Source organism: Saccopteryx leptura, chromosome 5, assembly GCF_036850995.1.
Source record: "Saccopteryx leptura isolate mSacLep1 chromosome 5, mSacLep1_pri_phased_curated, whole genome shotgun sequence".
NCBI classification, from domain to species: domain Eukaryota; kingdom Metazoa; phylum Chordata; class Mammalia; order Chiroptera; family Emballonuridae; genus Saccopteryx; species Saccopteryx leptura.
This window is the reverse complement of record NC_089507.1, coordinates 21969691-21995728: the sequence shown is the minus strand read 5'-3', so window position 1 is coordinate 21995728 and position 26038 is coordinate 21969691. Positions and strand designations below refer to the sequence as shown.

At 36.8% G+C, this 26038-nt stretch overlaps 1 pseudogene; it reads right to left on the bottom strand.

The window, feature by feature from the left end:
* Positions 1 to 16194: 16194 nt before the first annotated feature.
* Positions 16195 to 16726, bottom strand: LOC136406449 (peptidyl-prolyl cis-trans isomerase-like 1 pseudogene; annotated as a pseudogene).
* Between the last annotated feature and the right edge of the window lie 9312 nt (positions 16727 to 26038).

Below are 26038 nucleotides of genomic sequence, written 5' to 3'. Positions count from 1 at the left end.
TAACATTTTCAACACTAAAATGAAAGAGACCAAACAAAATTTTTAACAGAGATATCTGTAATTATATTCTGAGACATTGTATACAAACAGCAACCCTGTTTGAGTAAATACATTTTGGCAGTTAAGTAGATTTTTTTTTTTAGCTAGAAAGAGAATGGGTTTGAAAGGACAGACAGGGACAGAGAGACAAGAAGAGAGAAAGATGAGAAGCATCAGTTCTTCATTGTGGCTCCTTAGTTGTTCATTGATTGCTTTCTCATATGTGCCTTGACCAGGGTGCTCCAGCTGAGCCAGTGACCTCTTGCTCAAGCCAGTGCTTTGGGCTTAAGCCAGCAACCTTTGGCCTCAAGCCAGTGACCATAGGGTCATGTCTGTGATTCTACACTCAAGCTGGTGAGCCTGCGCTCAAGCCTGCGACCTCGGGGTTTTGAACTTGGATCCTCAGCGTCCCAGGCTGACATTCTATTCACTTAATCACCACCTGATCAGGGTAATTTAGTAGATTTAATGAATATGTTCCTTGGAATATTAATAGAAATCAATTTTATTGATGTAAAGAGCATGAGTTTTTTGAAACCTGACTAATAACATGACCATTTTGCATGTGAATACACAGCAAGTTGGGGAGTGTATGAAGATAAGGAGAAAAAAATAAATTAGTTTTTTTTATTAAAAAATGTTGGTAATTATTACTGTAAGAATGTCCAAGCCTGTAAGAGTTTACCTGAGCCAAACTGACAATGTACTGGGAAACAAAGTCTCAGTTTTGCAGTGTCTTTTTAGGGAGGGAATGAAAGAAAGATTACAGGAAGGTGGGAGGAAGCAAGGTGCAGGATAGTTAATAAGATTATTTTTCCCCTGCGAGGGTGGTTATGTCTCCAACTAGTCCGAAAAAGAGGACTACTCTGGCCTTTCAAATGCGTTATTCTAGATGTACAAAAACAATGGGAAGTGCTGGCTTAAACTGGAGCAGTTAGAGGATTGGAGTGTGAGTGCTCATCACAACCTGCCCAGTTAGAAATTTATGAGCAGATGGTTCTGTGAGGGTACTTTCAGTCACTGAATATGTACATACCCCCTTTTCATCAACAAAATTCGTGATCAAATAGTGCATTTGCTAAGAGGGATAAGCATGGTGCTATCAACATAAGAAACATCCCAACCTGTAAGACTTTTTATGAGTTTTTTTTACCCTAACTGTCCACAATTGCCAAGAAGCAAAATCTCAACAGATTGAGAAAATGCTTAGGAAAATGGCACTTTCACGACTTATTTTATACATCAGAATCAAAGTGGAAGACATAAAGGGATCACATGACATTGACTGGTGATGGATTAGGGAGGCAGGAGAAAGCGAAGCGGGAAATCTCTGGGACTGGATGGAAAGTAAAATGTACCGATGCATACTTCTTTTACATAGTTGTATAAAATAGTTAACAATTAACGCAATAATAGCAAATGAAGGGATTTGTGGTCTATGCTCTAGTGCCCTGAAGGGTCTGGAAAACAATATTCTTACATTTCAAAGACACGTTACTAACTTTAGCACTAGAGGTAGAGGCTCATGGAGTCATTCTCAGTTCCCAAGTGATGCACTCAACTCAATCGAGGCATGGCTCAGGGAGAAGAAGAGAGAAAAGGAGAAAGGGGAGGCGTGGAGAAGCAGACGAGTGATTCTCTTGTGTGCCTTGACCAAGAATTGAATTCAGGACATCTACATGCTGGAATGATGCTCTACCACTAAGCCAACCAGTTAGGGCCTACTCTTACATTTTAAAAGTATATTTTCAGGTATGTTATCATTGATACCAGAAAACAACAGATGGTATCAATTGATGTAGACACTGACCTTTATTATAGAAAAAGACCACCCTAGGGCATAATACATAATAAAAATTGTTTTAAGGGTGATGGCATAAAAAATAGTATTTCAGTTTGTTATAAAGTACTGTACCTCATTTCTGTGCGTTCATGTAGAGACACCAAGTCCAATACGAATTTTAAGGAGTTTTATTATGAAGAAGCCGGTGGCATAGACAGGGCAATCCTCCTACCCAAATCCTGCAGCCCTGATTACCTCTCAAAGGCTGCTTATATACTCTTTGAAGGTGGGGGGAAGCATAACATCATGACACAAGCTTACAACTACATACAGGTGGAGATTCACAAGACATACATTTCACAGGTTCCTCCAATGTCTCTCCCCTCCCTCCATTGCCCAGGGGCATGCTATTCCTAGGATTCAAAGAGGGGGAGAAAGAAAGCAATATACAAATTCTATCTCCTACTGAAAGAGCAAGGAAATTCTTCAAATACCTTACTACAAGTTATGACTAATTTTTTTAATTGTTAAAGGTTAAGAAGACTTTTAAAATGTAATTAAACACCAAACAATTGCAATTGCCACTAGAACACAAGACTTTCTTTTTTAAACAATATCAAAGCTCAATTGATTCAAAATTTAAATTATAATTTCTTTTTTTAGTATTAGATAAATCATGTTTTTTTCTCAAAAACTTTCAAATATCAATGTTTTATAAACTCAAGAAATAGATATTGTAATTGAATAAATGTTATTTTAAAACAGATGTTTTTGTTCCAAAGGCAATTCAATTATCTTTTGAAGAATAAATCATTTTTCAAATAAATTAAATATTAATAAAAAATTTTGATAATTATTTATTGAAAAACTGCATATTTGGAAGAAATTGAATATTCAGCTGAAAATTTTATGAAACCTAAGAGAAAATTTAACATCTAAATTGAGATGAGCACCCTGGCCGGTTGGCTCAGTGGTAGAGCGTCGGCCTGGTGTACGGGGGACCCGGGTTCGATTCCCGGCCAGGGCACATAGGAGAAGCACCCATTTGCTTCTCCACCCCCACCCCCTCCTTCCTCTCTGTCTCTCTCTTCCCCTCCCACAGCCGAGGCTCCATTGGAGCAAGGATGGCCCGGGTGCTGGGGATGGCTCCTTGGCCTCTGCCCCAGGCGCTAGAATGGCTCTGGTCGCCGCAGAGAGACGCCCCGGAGGGGCAGAGCATCGCCCCCTGGTGGGCAGAGCGTCGCCCCTGGTGGGCATGCCGGGTGGATCCCGGTCGGGCACATGCAGGAGTCTATCTGACTGTCTCTCCCCGTTTCCAGCTTCAGAAAAATACAAAAAAAAAAAAAAAAAAAAAAAACCAAAAAAAAAAAAAAAAAAAAAAAATGAGATGTGCTATAAGTATGATAGACATTGAATTTCAAAGACAATACAAAAGTGAATGTACATGTCTTATATTTTTACATTGATTTGTATTGGAATAATAACATTTTGGATATTGTGGACAAGTCCTGCCGGGGTTGAGGACAATGGAGACGCAAAAACCCAACTCCGGGGACCAGGTTCAGTGACGCAGATCCACTTTATTCAGTAAGTAAGCTAGCTTATATACACAGGTTCAGCCTATAGGGTGTTACAGCGTGTTCCTCAAAGCCAGTGGCTGAAAAGATCAGGGAGCTGTGTGGTTGGCGCTGAGTTACTTCCTTATAGCGGGCAAGCTTCCTTCCTGGGTGTGCCCAGGAGGGTTCTGGGAGCTGGAGTATTCTCACAGCATTGCATTAGCCACAGCTGCTAGAAATCGCTCCACCCACAAGATCTACTGAGTTACATAACATATGTTTATCAAGGGAACCAAAGTATCGCCACCCTAAAACTTCCTTTTTTGGGATATTGATTTTTAAGCTGGTCACTGAGAAGTAAAAACCTCTGAAAGAACATCTGACCTCACCTCTTCCTGCCTAAGACACTCAGATGAATAAAAACATTCTAAGAAGGGAATCTTAGCAGGCACCTTAGTGTGCTGGACAGAAAGCCTCTGAGTGGGACCCAGTTAACTAGTTCATCCGATGTCCCATTGATTCTGAGCTGCCTAGCAAGAATTTGCCAAACTCATAGATGCAGAGAACAAACTGACAGCTGTCAGAGAAGGGAGTTGAGGACTGGGTGAAGAAGGTGAAAGGTTTAAGCAGAGAAGAAAGGTTATAGACACAGACAACAGCATGGTGACTATGGGAAAGAGAAAGGATGGGAAGTGTTGAATAGTAGAGGGTAAGGAGGGGTCAATGGAAGGAGAATTGACTTGGAGTGGTGAGTGTACAGTGCGATGTACAGATGATGTGTTAAGAACTGGTAAACCAGAAAACTATGTAACTTTATTAACTAGCCACCCCAACAAATTCAATTTAAAAATCAAAACAAAAAGAATTGAGAAATGGAACAAAAATATCAGATGCTATTGATTCACTTTTTTCAAATGAATTAGAGAAACTTGTGCTTGAAAAGCAAGAATAGGACCAAGTCATCGCAATAAACATAACGATAGTCCTGGCTTTCTTTTTATTCTTGCTTTTGTTTCTTTGGTTATTTTATGCTTTTGTATTATATTGTTGCTGCCAAGTATTAAAATTACAACAAAACAAAGAATTTGTCTGTTGTGTGTGATGCACGTTCTCCCTCAACACCTGTAAATGACCTACTGTCTTTGAAATCGCAAACCCTTGTTCCTTTCCTCTCTTGTCCAAAACGGGCTATAAACCTCAACTGACAAAGTATCATTGGGTCTCATACATTATGACACTCTCTGCAGTATATACTTGTAATAAACTTGGTACAGTTTCTCCTGTTAATTTGTCTCTATTAATTTGATTATTAACTCAGCTAAAAAAATTTAGTAGGTGACAGGGAAAGTATTTTTTTTTTTTACTTTTCAGATTAATAAAATTAATTCTATTTCTTTTTACTTTTATATGGAAGAAATATAAAATTTAAAATATATACATGACTCACTTTTCAGCTCTATTTTATAGTGCTAGTAATATAACAAAATCAATGCAAAACATAAACTTCTGTCTTTGTCAACAACATCGCACAAAGATCAATAACAGGAACAAAAATACTCAAACTCTTTTTCTCACTATTTAACCATTGATTTTGCTTATGAAGCATTGGACGCATTTGTTCATCATGGTGTGTATTCATTTGTTTGCTCTTTTTAACAAGCAGTGAGCAAAATAAAAATAGTTTTAACACCAGGGTTTAAATCTTGGCTTTTTTACTTAAAACTGTTCTACTCTAATAACAGGCTTCTCTGAATTATATTATAAAATTAATAATATTTACCTTATAGGTTACTTCTGCTTTTTCTAAGGGGGGGGGATTAAAAACATGTGGTGCTAAGTGTGAAGTTTCTCTATGAGATCCATAAAATTTTTAATGTGCAATCCCATTTCCTGTCTCAATTAACATATACCTCATAAACCGTCTGCTAGCTAAGGTTATGTGATCAAATGCTATCTCTACCTTTATCAGCAAAGAAAAATCAAGGCATAAATTTTGAAAGATATTATAAAAAAATATGTAGACATAAAATGTGCCTAATAATGGTTTATTTTAGTCATGGAACTCAGGAGGAAAAATTTTAAATACACTATGAAAAAGAGATTTAGTAAAGAAAAAAAATTCAAATACTTAGAAATTATACAACATACTTCTGAAGAACACATAAGTCAAAAATTTAAGAATGTTTTGAACTAAATAAAAATGACAAACCAACTTGTCAAAATTTGTGGGATGCTGTGAAATAACTGCTTCTAAGGAAATAAACAGCAGTAGATGCATATATTATTAGAAAGGAAAAATCTAAAATCAATCATCTAAGCTTTCTCCTTAGGGAACACGAAAACAAAGGACAAAAACTAATCTGTGTTTCTCTCTCACTCTCTCATTCTTTCTCTCAAATCAATAAATAAAAAAATTAAAAAGAAAAGAAAAATAGAAAGAATTCTCAAAATCCAGATTGATTTAGTTCAATAAATTAAACTGGAAACATTTCTGACATATTTTATGTTGCCGGTAAACAGAGCCTAGAAGTGTAAGTTGGTATGCATGTTGGATGGACAGGCGGAAAGTCAGAGGCCAAATTAATTTTTTTAATATCCAAAGTAGGGAACAAAAGAACTGCTTTTGTGTAAATGTTCAATTATTTCCAAGGTAAATGCACCTACGAATTTAAAAGTATTTCAGCTGTTTCAGAACAAATATCTAATCTCTTTATTTTGAAATAAACACATGACTGACAGAAGAATTAAGCAAACAAATTGTATCTTGCATTCTACTGTTTGGAAGTGGAAAATTACAAATACAACTAAAATTCCCTTAGGTATTTCATTTGCTTAATGACACTGACATCCCAGAAACTTTACATAATTTTTTTTTCTTCTGAGAAAAGATATTTAATAGTTAAAAAAATATTAATTCTTTACCACCAGACTCTCAAAGGATTATTCTATCTCTGGCCAGACACCCCTGTTGATTAGAGAATCGTTCCAAAATGCAGAGGTTGCTGGTTCGATTCCCTGGTCAGAGCATGTACAGGAACAGGCAGATGTTCCTGATTATCTCTCTCTCTCTTGCTCTCTCTCTCTCTCTAAAATAAATAAAATAAATATTAAAGAAAAGGGTTCTCAATTCTCTGGCTGGCAAACTGGTTGGTAGTTGGAGAGGGTATGTTGGCAGCTGGTGAAGCTTTTAACTTTCGTATCAGTGTTTTATGCTTGGGATCACACAAGTGTGTTAAGAAAAATTTACTCCACTTGACTGCTAAAAATTTCTGAAAATGACTTGAAAATATTAAAATAAAGAATAATATGAATATATGTACATGTGTACGTGTGTGTGTCTTAAAATACAGACATTGTTTCAGTGCTTATTAGGGAATAAAAATTTTTGTTGTTTGTATTTTCTTTCCTTTCTATATAAAATGTAGATAGAGGAGGTTTTAAAGTTTACAAGCATCTCCACTACTAATATTTATAAGTTTAGTAGATACTATATATACTCACTCCCTCATAGACATGTGCATAATCAATAGGTATTTACAATATTCAGCATAAATAGTAGAAACAGTTCAAAGGCTTTTTATACATATGGATATGGTTATACTGTATTTACAAAATATAGCTAATATTTAAAGGTTTATAAACCATTTTTTAATTAGCAACTTCTCCCCAAAACTTTCAATAATAATAACACTACGTTTTTTTTTTTGCGTGTGGATTCTGGAGTAAAGCGGACTCTTTGTATTTGACCAGCAGATCTTACCTTCACTTTTAGGTTGCAAACAGTGAAAAATAATGATTAGTCTTCACTCGCATTGTTCCCTGCAATCAGTAGGTTTTGTGCACTAATAACATCAAAGAAAATTCCTAATGAATGCAAATCTTTCGGACACAAAGTCAGGGTTATATTCTGTGCATTCCGAAATCACTGCTTTTCTTTCTGTGGCCTTAGTGCAACTGAGCACATCACCTGTGACACAACCCATCTTGTATTTTCAATCTGTCAGCCAGTTTTAACTTTAAGACCAAGTGTTTTCTAGGATGTTTTCTCATAACATCAGTGAGTCAGTCATTTCTATCTATGTCAGAGCACGCCCGCTCCGAAAGGGATGACTTCGTCAGTGAGATCCCCAAGGGGAAGAAAAGCACAAGGAGCCAGAAGAAGGTGATAACATTTTTCAATGCCTTATTGCTGCTTCACCTCTGCTGCTTCTGCTCCTATTGCTGCTGCTGTTATTTCTGCTTCTGATGCTCCCCCTTCCCCGAGTCTCCTCAGTCTCAAGTCTCAAATCTCCTGAATTCTCAGTCCTGAAGTCTTCTAGATTTTCTGAATCCTGATGTCTCCTCCCTAGCAGTGCCAGCGCAGGTAGATATAGGGCTTAGGGACAATAGCAGCATGGCGTCAATATCATACTAACAATTACATCAGTGTGGTGATGTCACCTTGCTGAGCCAGCTAGCCTCTATCTAAAAGGGTAGGCTTCCAGGCTGCTGACCTGGATGCCTGGGAACCAAGGCTAAGTCAGCTCGCCCAGATATGCGTGGGAGCTGGTACCAGGTCACGCAGCCCAGAAAGTCAGGGGAGCTGGGGCTGCTTGCAGTCTCTCATGAGAACCAGAGCTCACATCCTAGCTTTTCACTATTAGAGTCCTCACAGTCCACAATATAAAAGTATCACAGAGGCTATCATATTACTTTCTCTGTCTTTACCTAAGGCATAAATGGTAGCAGGAACCACCACTATGGAGCAGTGAGGAGGAATCAGGAGTGAAAACAGACACATGGAAATTGGGTTCCATTCTTTACACTGTTTGACTTTGTGAGGATCAAATGATATACTGTGTGAGTAGCAATTTTAAAAATATTAATTTCTATGGGAAGTATAAAAGTTCATCTTCTGTGTACTTTGAAGTTGGCTTACAGTCATCATTGTTCCACTAAGTTTTGTTAAGCATGCTATCTAAAAAGAAGAAAAAAAAACCTTTTTATTATGGTTAAATTAAATTTTAATAAACTATGACTGACCTATTAAGCAAATTGTGTTCTCCTATTGACCTATTAAAACACAAATAATTAAGCTAAACTCTACAGTCAGTTTGCATTCTCTTAAATAAGATGCAGTGTGTGTGTGTGTGTGTGTGTGTGTGTGTGTGTGTGTACTTTTACACTTAAGGTATTTATACATACACATGTCATAGAGAAGTGCATATTGTTTCTGGTTACACCAACTAAAATGTAGTATCTACTGAATATGCACTATGTGTCAAACAAATAACCTGTGAAATAAATTGTCCCTTGTAATTTTTACAAATAAATATAATTAACTTCACTTTTAAAATAAAGAAACTGAGGCTCAAAAATGTTTAACTAACTTGCACAAAGCCCTCTTCAACTAAGCCTGCTGTCTTGATATTTTGGAAACCTTTACACTTCTTTTCAGCTGCACCCTTCAACTAAATATTTATTCTGCTTCTCTGTTGCCCTTTTAATTGTTTCATGCGGTCTTGGCTTTGGTGAGGCAGAGATGGTGATGTAGTTCAAAGTGCTTTTGATGGTTTACTTCCTTCACTCTATTGATTGAAAAGTCAGAGGCACAGAAAACTTGCTCATTTCCTTCATCAAGGGAGGAAAAGATAAATCAGGCTACACCTCATTTTATGGTGTAAAAAAAACTATGTAATGGCCTCGTGTTTTCAGAATTATGTTAAACCTAACATAATTGTGGATGTAATTCTCTAGCAAAGGTGAAGTTTTCTTCAATTCTTTATTCTTCTTGGAGAAGTTGTTTGGTGTTATGCAGCACACATCATAATAGACTAGAGAAACAGTGTTTGATAGTGTCTTTAGTACAACATAAACAGGTAAACACAAATAATAACCCAAATAAATATTTGTGGTCATTAGACTTAGATTGCCCATGGCTCAAAGAATGAATATGCCAAGAGCTATAATTTGTATCATAAAACCAAACTGTATTTTAAATGTGTAGTGATGTTAAAAATAAATATATATTGAATAATGACTTTTAAAATAATCACAATTTATGTGACCTAAGTATAATGTATATTTTCAAGAATCTCTTTTCCTTTAACATGTTTGTCTGACAAGAAAATTCAGTAATAACTTGTATAATAAAATATAGGGTTTCTGTCAGAGCTAAATCTGATTTACTTAGTTTTACTCCTTATTTTTCTTTCCCTGTATCACTCAAGACATTTATTTCATTAAAATTCCATGAAACTTCAAGTCTTAAAATGTAGAATTCTCTTTTATGCTATTCTTCTGCTAAATTCACATTTTTAAAGGTGAAGGGATTAAACAAAGGAAAAGAAACATAGACAACAGTGTGGGGATTGCAAGAGGGGAAGGAGGTGGGGAGGGAGAGGGGGACAGAGGGGAGAGCTGGTGCAGGACGGGAGCCTGGACTCGGGGTGGTTAACATACTTCGCACTATATAGATGATGTCGTAGTGCATGGAATTGGGCACCTGAATCCTGTATAATTTTATTAACCATTGTCACCCCAATAAATTCAATACAATGTTTTTCATTCATGACTTCCCTCACATGAATCATATTATTCTTTTGCAAATTCTGCAGTTCGTGTCTCCTCTAATCCTGAATTCCTCGGTAACAATACACTTGCTGAAAAAAAAATTCCCATTTCATGTTCTGTGTAACTTCAGTATTAAATGTTAGTTTAACAGAATTATGCAAAAATATGTAAAAATAAAATGTGAGTGCAATGGACAAATATTAGTTAGAAAATCCTAGTATTCCTTGCCTTCATTAGACTATAAAAAAAATGACACAAAGTTGGAAATGACTGTTCAATAGAGATTAAGTCAAGTTTCCCTTATAAACTGTAACAGCTGTTTGCCGGGAAGCATGCAGAGACTGAAAGACTTTGCTGCTCTCTTGGGAACCTAAGCATTTTTATTCACAATAGAAATGCTGTCTCACTTTTAGATAGTAAAAGGTGATCCTGGACCTCTTATTATTCCCCTGCTCTTAAACTTATTCTTTGCTTCCCCTGTAGAGTTTTAGCACAAACAACAGCTGCACCCTGCTATCCTTCACCAAAACTTGTCCTTTGTTCTGTTTGTACGGTGACATTCAAGGGAAAAATCAAATATGCATTATTTTACCCATTAATTTTTACTATGGCTTGAAATTTAAATTTCTCATAAAAGTTTGAAATGTCCTTGCTGGACAGTGTGCAAAAAGGACAGAGAAGCACAGAGGAGCGCACAGATCACTAGATAACCTCAGCATCTCTCCATATCTGTATCTGTACTCTCCTTCATTAAAGATGTGAAAGCAGGAATAAATTCAGATAAGGATTAAATTTGACCCATGTTATATAACTTCCCTGCCTTTCACCAGAAAGTCCCTCAGATACAAAATTAGGAGAAATAACTTTTAGATCACCAGTTTTCCAGTGCAGAACATTATTGGTACCAAATAATATGAATAAAGGTAAAATCCTTGTGATCTATCACTCATAACCAAAGAACACTATTTGGATTTATCCTTATAATAGGAACTTCAAAATTTCTAACCTTGTTCAATTAAATTTGCAAACCTAATGTCCCATTAACTTTTAATTAATCTAATTCTTGCTTCTTTTTCCCATTTGTATTTTTATAAACTCTTAGTGTTGAAATTCTATCCCTGTTAAAGCATATCTCTTCCAATAAAATTACTTCTCTGAGTTGAATTATTTGTCATAGAGTATTTTATTTTTTCTTCCTAAATATTTAATAAATACTATCTGGAACAATTAAGACATTGATCATTTTGATGCTTATTAAAACCCACTTAATGACTTTTAAAGAAGAAGCATGGTTGCATTTACAAACATTATACAGAGCATTAATCTAGCACTTTGTGCAGAGATAAAAAGGCATTGAAGGTGTAATTCATTGGTTGTATTACACAAAGTGGCTTTAGCAGTTTGGTGAAATATTCTCTGAATGCTGTTATAAATATAATAACAATTTTCTGGTAGAGAAGTCAAGACAGCTTAGGGTATTGGTAAGGAGTTATGGTGAAATCCTCACAGGGTGCTGGAGACTCCAAGAAAGGGCTTAAGAGCATTGGACCGAGGTAAGCAGCTGCAATTGATTTAGCAAGTAATAACCCAGAACACAGAGAAGAAAAGACCAGAGGAACTCAGAACACTTCTGTCCTGGCTTCGGTGTTTTTTTCCTGAAGGCCAAGGACATAATTCTACCAAACTGTTGAAATTTTCTTCTTAAAAAGTGTCATTTTACTTTATGACTACCAAATGTGCGTCAGTTTTAATCCAATCATTTGATGGTCACGCTCTCAGAAGGGAGTGAGGCTGTCTTGTGTAAAAGCAAACTCAAAACTCACCTTTCCCTTTCCCTGCCGCACATTAAAACATGATTTTCTTGGTCCACTGTACCTTCTCAAGGATGAAGGTCTTCAAGTCAACCATTTTGTTCAGTAGCTTCTGCATGGATCCTGACGGTGACAGGACTCAAAAAAAAGCCATGATCTGCGGTGTAGTTAACGCTTTTACCTTTGCTCTGGGAACCGGTTATAACTGGTGTCTGTGACCACACACAGCGTTATTCGGGGCCCCTACTTTAAGAATGATTTCATGCAGTCATTTAAGCAGAACCTTCGGAGCCTGCCTGACACTGAGCAAGACTGTTCCAGGGACTGGAGAAACACAGTTCTTCCGGTTCAGACAGCTATGGTGGCCTCTTCAAATGCTTCACAAAGATTATACTGCCGTACCTTGTCAGGTGGCCTAAGCATTCAGAACTGTAGCTTTCTAAAAGATGTACAGTTTCCTCATTGCTATAGAATTTCTTCACTCTTATCTCCCAGTTTTAATTTCTTCTTCTTGCCTGTACATGATCTTTCCATCCCTTGCAGTATCTTACTGCGACAACGCTGTCCGTGTTATTTCCTCGAAATAGAATCTGTCTCTCCCTGTGTCAATTCTACCCTCCATCTCAGCTCCTCAAATCATATTTATTCAGAGTACAACCCACACGCCACCTTAAAAAAACTACCAGGACCTGCAATTAATTCTAGTTGAATTAGATGTGCATATGAGATTTCTCTTTTTACATATATTAGTTAAAAGGCGCAATATTGCATTGGGGTTGTGGTGGCGTATGGATTTTAATTACATGTGCTCAAATCTGGGCTGCTAAACTGAATAGCTGGTTGACTTTTGTTGGGGGAAAGCCTCAAAAGTCTAAATTTAGGATCGATTCTGAAGAACTGACACATAGCCTTATTCAAACTCATAAGAGCTCTAATAGGAGACACTTACATATATGGGTAAAGCAGCTGCTCCTGGTGGTGGCAGGCTGGGAAGAATCCACGCCCTTTCTAGAGTCAAGTACCTTTTTTTGCCTGACTAGGCGGTGGCACAGTGGGTAGAGTGTCGGACTGGGATGCGGAAGGGCCCAGGCTCAAGACCCCGAGCTCGCCAGCTTAAGCGCGGGCTCATCTGGCTTGAGCAAAAAAAAAAAAAAAAAGGTCACTAGCTTCGCTGGCTCGAGCAGGGGGTTGCTCGGTCTGCTGAGGACCCCTGGTCAAGGCACATGTGGGGGGAGGCGGTCAACGAACAACTAAGGTGTCGTAATGAAAGACTGATGATTGATGCTTCTCATCTCTCTCCATTCCTGTCTGTTTGTCCCTCTCTCTGTCTTTGTAAAAAAAAAAAAAAAAAGTACCTTTTTAATAGGCGGTTAATAGCAAAACCATATGATGGGTAGTCACATAGCCCATCAGAAAGTAAAAGTCTCCACGGGGAAGTGAAATAAAAGACAGGATAAACAAATGGGACTATATCAAACTAAAAAGCTTTTGCACAGCTAAAGACAATAAGAACAGAATAAAAAGACAAACTACACAATGGGAGAACATATTTGACAATATGTCTGATAAGGGGTTAATAACCAAAATTTATAAAGAACTTATAAATCTCAACACCAGGAAGACAAACAATCCAATCAAAAAATGGGCAAAAGAAATGAATAGACACTTCTCCAAAGAGGACATACAGATGGCCAATAGGCATATGAAAAAATGCTCAACATCACTAATCATTAGAGAAATGCAAATTAAAACCACAATGAGATATCATTTCACACCAGCCAGAATGGCGCTCATCAACAAAACAACACAGAATAAGTGCTGACAAGGATGTGGAGAAAAGGGAACCCTCCTGCACTGCTGGTGGGAATGCAGACTGGTGCAGCCACTGTGGAAAACAGTATGGAGATTCCTCAAAAAACTGAAAATTGAACTGCCTTTTGACCCAGCTATCCCACTGTTAGGAATATACCCCCAAAACACCATAGCACTGTATGAAAAGAAGAAATGCACCCCCATGTTTATGGCAGCATTGTTCACAATAGAGAAGATCTGGAAACAGCCCAAGTGTCTGTCAGAGGACTAGTGGATTAAAAAGCTTTGGTACATATATACTATGGAATACTACTCAGCCATAAGAAATGATGACATCGGATCATTTACAATACATGGATGGACCTTGTTAACATTACACGGAGTGAAATAAGTAAATCAGAAAAAACTAAGAACTATATGAATCCATACATAGATGGGACATAAAAATGAGACTCAGAGACATGAACAAGAATGTGATGGCAACGGGGATGGAGAGTGGGGGGAGGGGGGAGGGGGTGAGGAAGGAGAGAGGGAGTGGGGGAGGGGAGGGACACAAAGAAAACGAGATAGAAGGTGACAGAAGACAATTTGACTTTGGGGGAGGGGTATACAGCACAATCAAATGTCAAAATAATCTGGAGATGTTTTCTCTCAACATATGTACCCTGATTTATCAATGTCACTGCATTAAATTTAATAATAAAAAAAAGAAAGTAAAAGTCATTTCTAAGTTAAAAGATAACATCAGGTAGTCATTACCCTCTATGCATTTATTGATCTCCCTCTTGGGGCAGATGCTTGTTTTGGAGAGGTATCTTGGTTTCCTTAGCAGTCAGCCAAGCATACGTTGCGGAGTCACAGAAAATGCAGCACTTCCCAGATGCCTTTGCTGCTAGAGTCATTTGCATCTCCATAGTGAGTTTCCCTGCACCTTGAACAAATTATGTACCTCTGCACTTCAGTTTCCTCATCTGTACAATTAAAATAATAGTCCTTAACACGGAGGATTTATAAGATGATCAAATTGAGACAATATGCACAGACACCTAGAGGCATATTTGGCAGAATCTAAGTTCTCTATTTTGTTAGAAGTTACCATAAGTGTTAGCAGAACCTAGAATCTGGAATACACTGATTACTTACATAGAGAGTAATTGTCAATCATACAAAGCTCTAAGAAAGAAGTATTCTGTTGTCTTAATTTTTGTATCTTCTCCAACACTCAATATATTTCCTTGTACACTCTGGTCCTTAAACAAACTCTCTTAAATTCAGTTTATTGTGAAACAGGCTCAAGTAATTTAATTTTGAGCTCTTTGGAAGTAGAAACTATTTATCCTTTTCTGTTTTTCCCAATATGTTCTTACTATAAATAGTAAATCAGTGGCAAAGTGAATGGATGATGAAAAAGCCATAACAAATGAAGAAATCATGCTATCTAATATTTTCTGTGTTTATGTGCATGCCTTATTCAATCCAGCATAACTTTCTTGCAAAAATATAACACACATACACAAATATAATGACATTTGATGTCAAACTGGACCTGCATTTGAAAAGATAAATAAGGAAGCATCTGAGATATTAAGAAAAATTTCTCCTTTTGACTCGAATTGGTGAATTCTGGGGGAAAAGGCTGAAAGGCATGCATAATTAACAAATTGCAAATCAATATCTATTTTGTATTATTTAGATAATTAAAATAATTTTACTAGTTTTTGAGAGTCTTCAGTATTTTTTCAACCATCAATAAGATTTTATTTAGGAAATTTCTATGTATTGCATAGGCATTAATTTCCAATCTCTCATCTCCCCCTCCACCAAAATCAGAAAGATTGAAAATAAACAACAACTTGTATAACATCTTGTAGTTTCTTTAAAGCCTTAGGTTTAAAAAACAAAAACTTGAAGTGATACTTCTTTATGAGAATGCTACTTATTTAAGGAGAATTCATAGTTTGTCCTTATGCTCACTAAAGATGACTACTCCTTCCTGGGGGGAAAACTGGTCAATACTTCTTCCTTTTAATAAGTTAACTATTTGATTATTATACATTATCATTCACCACTTGACATCTTTTTACAAACTTGATTGTTGGATACATTTTTCATTTGGCAAAAATCAAATGTGGCTTTGTGTGGGATGTCTAAGTGTCAGAAACGGCAGTGTTGATGTCCTTGTTTAAAGAGGGCAAATATATGGAGAGATGCAGACATTCTCAGGAAAAACACATGTAAGAGACTGAAATAGGGTGTGCACAGAATTCAGAAGACTGATGGCCATCACTTGGTTTTGATTTTGGTGGCCATCAGCCCCCAGAGCCTGCAGTGTAGGCTAGAATATAAATCTTCCCAGAAAGAAGTATGGTTGGATACTGCAAAATGACGGAGTTGGCTTCATTTTGTTCCGAGTGTATCAAAGCAGATAAATGCAAGAAAAAGCAGTGAACAGTAACCTGTTTAAGATCATGTGTGGGCATTTCTGCAAATTCTCGGTCAATCTAGGCTCAGGGAAAAGTGAATATAAGCATGTTATTAAAATACACTTCCACCTCTAATTTACCCAAGATGCGAGGCCACCTTAGCTCCATGATTTGCAATGGAGTTCTAGATCATCTGGAAGCTGGTTCGCTAGTCCGTCTTAAAAACCTGGTGAACTGAAGAAAGCAGCAAGACTACCTAGAAAGATATGCCTGATGATTTTTACATTGTCCACAGGTCAGTCCTGGAAGTGTGGTTCCACTATTCCTACTAGATTCACCATTCTTATACCCTGGCACAAACAACCAAAAATGGTGTGGTTGCCGTCAAGCCAGTGCAGAGAGCTAGGGTCACAGAAAACTGGCCGCCTTAAGTATCTGGTCCTGCATTGGCCATTGCAAAGCATCCAGCCCTTGTGAATTTCAAGTCTGGATGAAACTCATCTTCAAACTGCTTGCCATAGATAGATGTACACTTTCACTTGTCCCTATTAAGTCACCTCTCTGGATTATGAAGTCTATGGTGATTCTGTGGAATTCAGTGCCATTGTAGCAACCTTGAGGAGCCAACTTAGCAAAATTCTTACAGGTCTTTGGCAAATGCTGCCAGTACAGCTTCAGCACAATGGACCCCTTGCTAGCCTGCAAGTATTCCCTGGGAGGCTGCCCGGAGTACGAGGGGATCACCGCCATAGCAAAGCAGGCCTTCAATATTTTCAAATTGAGGAACTTAGAAATGCAATTGAGAACACAAATAAACCATGTTTCATGCAATAAGAAGAAACAAGAAGTATATTTTAACATGAAGTTAACAGTGATACCTGGTTGTGTATGTATCTGTGTATGTTTTTTAAACATAATCACTATATTATATAAACATGATCATTATATTATATATTATATATATTATATATACATTATACATTATATATTTATATACACATTATACATAGCATATACATTATATTATATATGATCACTATATTAATATATTATTGCTTCTATAATACCTTCTATGATATGTATGAATATGTTATTTGATAGACATTTTTAAAATATCTCGATTTATTCTACCCACAACCCTGAAAAGTCAGTTTCTAATGCTCCTATTTACAGATGAGAAACTTGTAGTCAAGAAGATGAAGTCAAGGTCACAAGTTAGAAAGAGGCAATATTGAATGTTAAATCAAAATTTGGGCTGCAATCAAAGCCTACACAGTTTTCTGATACATTATGTTTAGAAATGACTTATAAAAAGTGCTTCAGCTCATAAGCATGATTTAAGTCAAGAAAATTCAGGAAAAATATTATCTATGCTACTCCTATTCATTTGAAGTAACCATTTTATAGCAGTGATTCAAATAATAGTGAAATATAAAAGTAGTAATAGTCTTTCCTTTGAGAGTAGAAAATACCACCCAAAAGGCTCTTTTCTCAAAATGAGGATTTGAGATTTGAAACCTCATAAATTGTGCCACAAAGTCTTTTATTGCTCAGATGTGTTCCTCTTAATAGCTTTACCTGCTCTTACCAAGTAGTAATGATTTCTGTTTCAGAATGCATTAACTACAGGTATGAATAATTATCGTGACACAGTCTACAACTTACATTTAACACCCTGGTACTATTTGTTCTACTCTATACTGTAGCACTGTATTTCAACACTGTATACGTTCAGAAAGCAGGAAACGGGAGGAAGGACAGAGAATTGGCAAGAAAGGCAAGGAGAAATAGACAGAAATAACATGAGGAAAGGTTGAGTAGTCCGTGGTAAAAAAAAAAAAAATGTAGGAAAAAGAGAGATAGGTAAAGATCTAAGCTTCTTAATACAAAACCTTCATGAGCATTTTTAAAGATTGTTTGTGTCATGGAGGCCCTCCAATTACTGGAAGTATTTAAAGCAAAAGTTATCATTTCACATGTCAGGACTCTTCTGACTATCAGACCAAGAAATGAGCTCTAAAAATTCTGTCTTATCTAGCTGTTGGTCAGCATACTTTCATTAGACAAGTTCAGTTGTAGGAAGAGACACCTGTAAGGTTACCTTGGTGAATGGTGTCTTGTTAAGAAACAGAAGTTGTATCACATTCTCTCAGAGAATGGGAAGAGAGTCTGAAATAGAGTAACAGAGCATTTACATTGTACCCCTATGATCAGGCATTTTCCAGTTCCTCTTTTGTCTCTTGCTATATCTGCTTCTTCAAATTTGGTTTTTCTGTTATTCTTTGTTTCTCTTGGATTCCTCAGGTTACACTCTGCTTACTATCTTCTTTGTAGTCTCGACTTGCTTCTTTCCCTCTTTATCTATCACACACATATTTCACAGCAAATCCCATATAAGGTACGGTTTCCATGCCTGGGTATAAAATCAAAGCATTAACAGTAAAGTGATACTGAACATAGTTGCATTTTTTCCTAATGAATGAAAAGATACTTCAGGGTCTTGAAGTAACCCAGAGTCATCTTTAAGTGTATTAATTATCTTTCTTATTATTCGTAATTTCTTTCTTTCTCATAAGAGTCAAGTGGGAAAACAAATTAGTGAGTTGAGCTTTTGAGTTACTCAGATTCAGATAAACGAAAATGTACTGCAAATTGTATGTATTGTAATTGAAGAAAGAGCCGTTTCCTCAGATATTAGATTAGAGTACATGACCTCTAACTTCCTGTCTATTTTCAATTGCAGGACTTTTGTGACCTATGCAAATACAGTTCAGAGTTTCTCATCACTTTGTGATGATTGCTTTCCATAGTCATATTTAAAACATGGATTTTCTTTATTCTATTAAATCAAGAACTTGCAAAACGATTTGAATATTTTTTATTCATGTTCTATAAAAAGTCTGAAGGATTTTTCTTTAATCTCTGGTAAGTCCTCAATGACTCTATAAATCAGAGAATTTAAAACTATCACACACACACTATAAGTATTTTAATTTGTTTCTGCCCATATTTTTACCCTTTGAAGGAATGTTGTCAGACTGTTAATTCTTAACATGAAGTGTATCTTAAAGAAAAATAGAAATAACTCATAGTCCCATTTAATTTCAGACTAGTTTATCCACATGATTTGGTCATTTATTCTGTGTTTTTAAAATTAGTATTATCTACAGTGTACTGGGCGTGGTTCTAGGCCCTCAGGACACAGTAGTGGACACAACATACCAAATTTTTGTCTTTCTGGACTTTGTATTTTGGTTACCTTCATAATATTTTGGAAAGTCCTTAAGATAAGTAAATATTTCATCGGGACAATTATTTTCAGAGGTTATTTGATGCTTTGTGTTTCCCATTTGTCTAGTTTTCACATTTTGAGACAAGTGTCACAGAAGCAACATGGAATTCACTGAAAAAAGAATTGAAATATTTACCTACTTCATAAAATCTATTGAGTGTTGAAGTCCTTACACCTGTAAACAAACCCAAGGGTGGACAAAATAGTGATGTATAGAACTTTATGCTGTTTTAAGCTTAATATTTACTCAAAGGATAGAGGGAATAGTGTAGAGAGTTTCCATAGCAACTTTTAGATTAATTGAAAGATTACAAATAACTGATAAGCCATGCAACCAGAACAAATAAACAATTTTCTGCTGGTCAGGATGAAGAAAAATAAAATCATTTTGCTTTCTTTCTGGAATAAACAAAATGCAACCAGCATTTGTAGCTGTGTTGTAATTGATTTCACTTGAGAGCAAAGACCTTTTATAACTTACTTGTGGCTTTGGCTTTGTCTAAATTGTGAGGTTTTTTTTCCCATTGCTTCCACAAAGCATTTGATGCTCTACCTGTAACCAGTCACTCTAATGTGTGCACATTCACCGCTGACCTTGCTGTTGTTAAACTACATTTATCCTGGCCACATATTAAATGTTGACAAATTGTGCTCTTTCTTTAAAGAACCTAATTACACATGTAATTAGATTTTCCTAAAGCACATCTTCTTTTCTTGAGTGGAAATCCACATAATAAACTACATATAAACACCACTCTCAATGCGTCAGGCCAAGACAAAACAAGTCTAATGTTATACGATGGGTCTTTTTTCATAAATAATTGCAGAAAATATTTTACAAAGCTGAAGTTAAAAGGATGTTTTTTCTTTCATCTTTGCACATTATTATTAACACCAGGCAACTCAATAAGATATAAATATTGACTTGAATTTGCTCCTGTGGTGTCATCGATGTGATTGTGAGACTATTTTTTTTAAGTAAGTGGTCTATTTCCTTTGTTACCTCCAAAAAATGTCGGATATCTAGCATATTAAATAAAATAGCTACACTGAAGCAGTGCAGTAAATTCAGCATGATAATTTCCAACAGTTTTGAGGAAACTAAGAAAAAAGCAAAGGTTTGTAAAAAATTATACAATTAAGTATTTATATCACTATTAACTGGTCATGTTTTTGCATGACCTAACAATCTGACAGACTAAAGTAAAATTAAAAAACATGAGAATAAAGAGCACAATTCATCAATATTTTGCTTCCAGTTGCTTTTCAAACTTTTCTCAACTTACAAATTTAAACAAATGATTGAGACACTATTAATTATTATATCATATATATATATACACAAAACATTCTTTCACATGGTTTGAATAAATTCTGAGTAATGTTTTAAATAATGTTAAACAAAAAATTAACTATTACCACTAATTAACAAATTATTACCATATAAAGTTCAAGATAACATTCTAGTCAACAGAATTTTTTCTGTTCCATCTTGCTAATTTGTGAGAAATAATTTAATTAATAGATTAGGCTAACGTAAAGCATATTTATTTTATGATACATAGATTTAGATTTTCTTAGGACTCAAATAAGATGATCTTGAAAATTTTAAAGATCAGTATTCCCTGGATTGTACATCAAAGCTACACTTGATTTATATGGGATTTATTTCCAATCTGGGAATGTTAAGTTTGAAACTTGAGTTTCTGGAGCACATATTCAAATGTGCTGATTTAATGAAGCTTTGCTGTAAAAAAAAAAAAAAAAAAGTGCAAGTATTCAATAATCATGCTGACAGTGCTACTTTTATTGACCTGACCCCTGCCAACTAATAAGTTTGTCAAATATATTGATAAAATCAATATATCAATCGCTTTCACTCGGAGAACAGCTTTAGGACTTATAAACATGTATACAACAATTGAAGCCATTAGAATGAATAAACTGTGGAGTGCTGTATTGAGGACTAAGTAGAGTTTGAGAACCATAGATGGATGCTGCGTTAGTCTATTGCTTTGTTAGTACTGAGCCAGAGTTGGGGTTTTCCAAGCGAGTTCCTCTGAAGGTGATTCAGAATCAATAATGAGAGAGGAAGAATCATCCAGGTAAAGATCTTGTTGGAGCACAACGTGAAGATGGAATGGGAGGAGAGAGCAGTAGAGCAGCCAAAGGCTAGAGGTGTCAACGAATTTATAGATCATGTGACTGGAGGTGAACTAGATAAGAAAGTGAAAATTATTTGAGGCTGTGGTCATGTGTGGCTTGCAATGTGAACTTACAAGGGACACACATCAGGGTGATGACAAGAACCAGGCAGAATTAATTATTCGTGCTCCTGTGTTATCATAGTGGTTTGTACTTAATTCTACTCTAAAACTTTTTACAATGTATAGTAGTTGATTTTATGTGTTTTTTCCTGAATCCAATGAGAGTCCCTTAAAGGTAGGGAAAATTTCTTAGTTCTATTTCTGGGACATAAAAGAATCTGTGGAAGACAATAAATTTCCAGTACATGCTTAAATTGCTCAAATTGAATTAATGAACTACTCACTTTTAGGTTTAACACTATGATGTGGGTGTGTATGCGTGTACCTGTAAATGTGTGTGTTATAATAGTGTGCTATTGGTATAGTTAAATTTGTTTTTTGCACAGGTGGATCACTCACTATATTTACTCTTTGGTGCAGTCACCATATGCTTTCCATAGCAAGATGAAAAGCACTTTAAAATGCTGAGTTTTTAACAGAAATTTTTGAGAAATGCATATGCGTTCTTCTCTACACAACTTGAATTAACATTGCATTAAAACTTTTTTCTTTTATTATTCTTTTCAGATGGGAATTTTCCAGATGGGATTTTTTTTTTTTTTTTGTATTTTTCCGAGGTGAGAAGCCGGTGCAATGAAGAGGGCAGACAGACTGACTCCCACAGTCAGGGGACTGGGATCCACCTGGCATGCCCACTAGGGGGCAATGTTTGGCCCCTCTGGGGCATTGCTTCATTGCAACCAGAGCCATTCTAGCACCTGGGGCAGAAGCCATGGATCCATCCTCAGCATCTGGGCCAACTTTGCTCCCATAGAGCTTTGGCTGCAGGAGGGGAAAATAGATAGAAAGGAGAAGGGGAAGGGTAAAGAAGATGGGTGCTTCTCCTGTGTGTTCTGGCCAGGAATCGAACCCAGGACTTCCACATGCCGGGCCGATGTTCTACTGCTGAGCGAACTGGCCAGGGCCCAGATGGGAAATTTTTTTTTAATTTATTTTATTTTATTTATTCATTTTTAGAGAGGAGAGAGACAGAGAGGGAGAGAGAGGAGAGAGAGACAGAGAGAGAGAAGGGGGGAGGAGCTGAAAGCACCAACTCCCATATGTGCCAGGCAAGCCCAGGGTTTCGAACCGGCGACCTCAGCATTTCCAGGTCGACGCTTTATCCACTGCGCCACCACAGGTCAGTCCAGATGGAAAATTTTTAAACTAAATTTTATTTGTAATCCTCTGAGCCCTTGCACTATTCCATTGAAAAAAGACATGACTCATTCTTAGCTCTTGTCCATTCATTGAAACAATAGTATGTCTTATCCCTTGATTTTAAATATCTATTATCCACTATATTCTTAAAATATATCCAGAAAGAGCTTATTATTTGTTGTAATTTAATTGCAATTGCAAATGTGGTAAATTTGTTTGATATATGTAAATTATAGTCTAGTACAACTATGGAAAATATTCTAAGGGAGTAAAATAGAAGGGCAAAGTAGGATAACATTTAATTCCTCTACATTTCTGCTTTAATCATTAAAGTTCTGCTATTTCCAAAGTATAAAAAAACTAAAAAATTTTTGAAAATTTTGTTTGCTATTTACATAAGAGTTAGATTTTACTCCGCACTAATGCTTATCTTCTTCATATATAAGTTATCCATCTTATATAACTAACAAAAAATTAACTGTCCAAAACTATTTTGGTGTATATTCTTGCATAAACTAAAGAGTAATTTTAGGCTTTTGCTGTATTTGCAGGACACTAACCAACTGATTAAAAGTGAATATTTCAGTGAATCAACTGTTCACAGGCTTACCAAGCAGTAAGTGCATGATTCCATTGTTTGGAGTATTGGTTTTGTTATTCTACAGTAGAAAGTTGATATCTAACGACTAATGATGATTGTTAACTGATATAGCTTTTTAAAGACTAATCTGTAAGGATGACTATATTTGTATATCCTTACATTGACCTTATTTTAGAAGAAGATCCCTAGAATTATGCATTTAAGTGTGTCTATTTTCTGATATTTATAATTGTATCTAATTGGGAATAGCTAAGTTTTATTTATGATACTTGTGTTGGGAATTTTTGGATGATTTAATAAATATTTATATTGTCCTCATAGAAAATATAGCTATACCTAGTTTTAATTTTAAATAGACATTTTTTCATATTAAGTACAGATTAGAAATCAAAAAGTTATCAGAAAAAAAGACCAAGGAGAGTTATTGAGAAGTACTGTGTATACCCAGTAAAGAAGAAAAACCGTTTCCTTGTGTGTGTGCACGCGCACGCGCGGGCGCGTGCGTGCTTGTGTTTTGGTTTACTGGGGTAATGGTATTTGCATTTGTTTTAAATATCAAAAAATACGGTGTTTAAAGTAGTAATCGACAGAACAATGCAAAGTGGATTACCTGTTTCCAGAACTACAATGTTGCATTAGTTTGCATAATGCATATATATCTGGCAATGGGTTATAAAAGTCTAATTTTTGGCCCTGGCCAGTTGGCTCAGCAGTGTAGCGTCGGCCTGGCGTGCGGGGGACCCGGGTTCAATTCCCAGCCAGGGCACACAGGAGAGGCGCCCATTTTCTTCTCCACCCCCCTTCCTCCTTCCTCTCTGTCTCTCTCTTCCCCTCCCGCAGCCAAGGCTCCATTGGAGCAAAGATGGCCCAGGCGCTGGGGTTGGCTCCTTGGCCTCTGCCCCAGGCGCTGGAGTGGCTCTGGTCCTGGCAGAGCGACGCCCCGGAGGGGCAGAGCGTCGCCCCCTGGTGGGCAGAGCGTCGCCCCTGGTGAGCGTGCCGGGTGGATCCTGGTCTGTCTGACTGTCTCTCCCCGTTTCCAGCTTCAGAAAAATACAATAAATAAATAAATAAATAAATAAATAAATAAATAAATAAATAAATAAATAAAAGTCTAATTTTAGTCAGACCTGAACCTTAAATATGGATCATTTTCCTTGTCTCTGTGCTTTTACTAGTAGACTTCTTATGATAGTCTTTCACATATGTCAAAATGATCTGTGGGAAAGTGAAAACTGGTTAATCTAATAATTTTATTAAGGTTCTACTGAAGTAAATAACACATTTCCTTCCTTTTTTGGACTCCACTCTTTTTTAACCACCCAGCACATACACCAACATAATCTCAATCATTGACTGTTGATCGCTTTGTAGCTCTATCTTTGCCAGTCGGTTTGTGTCTGTCTTTCTGCCTCTGTATCTCTCTCTCTCTCTCTATCCCTCTGTCTCTCTCTCACACACACATATACTCATCAGGATCCATTTATCTTATCTTTGTACATGATTTGGAGCAATAAAACCTATGTTACCATGAAAAAATGAATTAGATCTGTTAACACAAGTAGAGCTGCAACAGCTGTCCGGTGATGTCACCGAGTGTATGTTCTCTTCCTCAGTTCTGCATAGACATGATAGAGCTCACTGTCCATCCCTGACATTCAAACATCACCAGGAGCATCTGCATGTGTCCCCATACTGAGCCCTTGTCCTGCACACTGCCTTTCTGTTGTTCGTCAGCATCAAAACTGACTGGCATTCTGGGCCTGGTTCATGCCAACTCTGTTGTTAATTATACCAGGATGCCAGCATAATTTAAAAAAGAAAAAAAAGAAGTCTCTTCAAGTATGGTCATGCAGAGTGAACATTGGCAGTGAGTGCCCTAAATGGAATAAAAGAATTGGGTGTCACTGTAATGTTTTAACTTGTGATTACTTATACTTAAATAATGTTTGGATTCTCAAAAATAATTGAATGCCATTTTCTAAAGAATCAGCGTGCGTTCTAATGAGGGAGACCACTGGGTAGTAACCCTTGCATTGCATCCAAGGAGGTTTCCTGAAATGCAGGAAATGTTTCTTGTACTGGACTTTCTTTTTTTTATTCTCATCAGTGTAACAGTTTCATTGTGAATAAATCCAAGGCAAAACATTTACGTCTTTCTCATAGTCCACCTCTACAATTCTCTAAAGCACAAATGTGACCCCCCGCCCCCATCAACAGCAATCATTTCTTCCTCAGTTAATATCACATGCTGGCTTTGTGGGAAGGTAGATAAAAATTCTGACACTCAAGTGCACTCCTTTTTCAAGAAAAGCATGATCCAACACATACTCTTTTTTCTTCATTGTTTTTCACTTTTAAAAACACACCAACCAAGAAAACAGTAAATATTCATTAAGTTTTGAGATTTTAAAAAAGTATGACAACAGCCCTGGCCGGTTGGCTCAGTGGTAGAGCGTAGGCCTGGCGTGCAGAAGTCCCGGGTTCGATTCCCGGCCAGGGCACACAGGAGAAGCGCCCATCTGCTTCTCCACCCCTCCCCCTCTCCTTCCTCTCTGTCTCTCTCTTCCCCTCCCGCAGCCAAGGCTCCATTGGAGCAAAGATAGCCCGGGCGCTGGGGATGGCTCCTTGGCCTCTGCCCCAGGCGCTAGAGTGGCTCTGGTCGCGACAGAGCGATGCCCCAGAGGGGCAGAGCATCGCCCCCT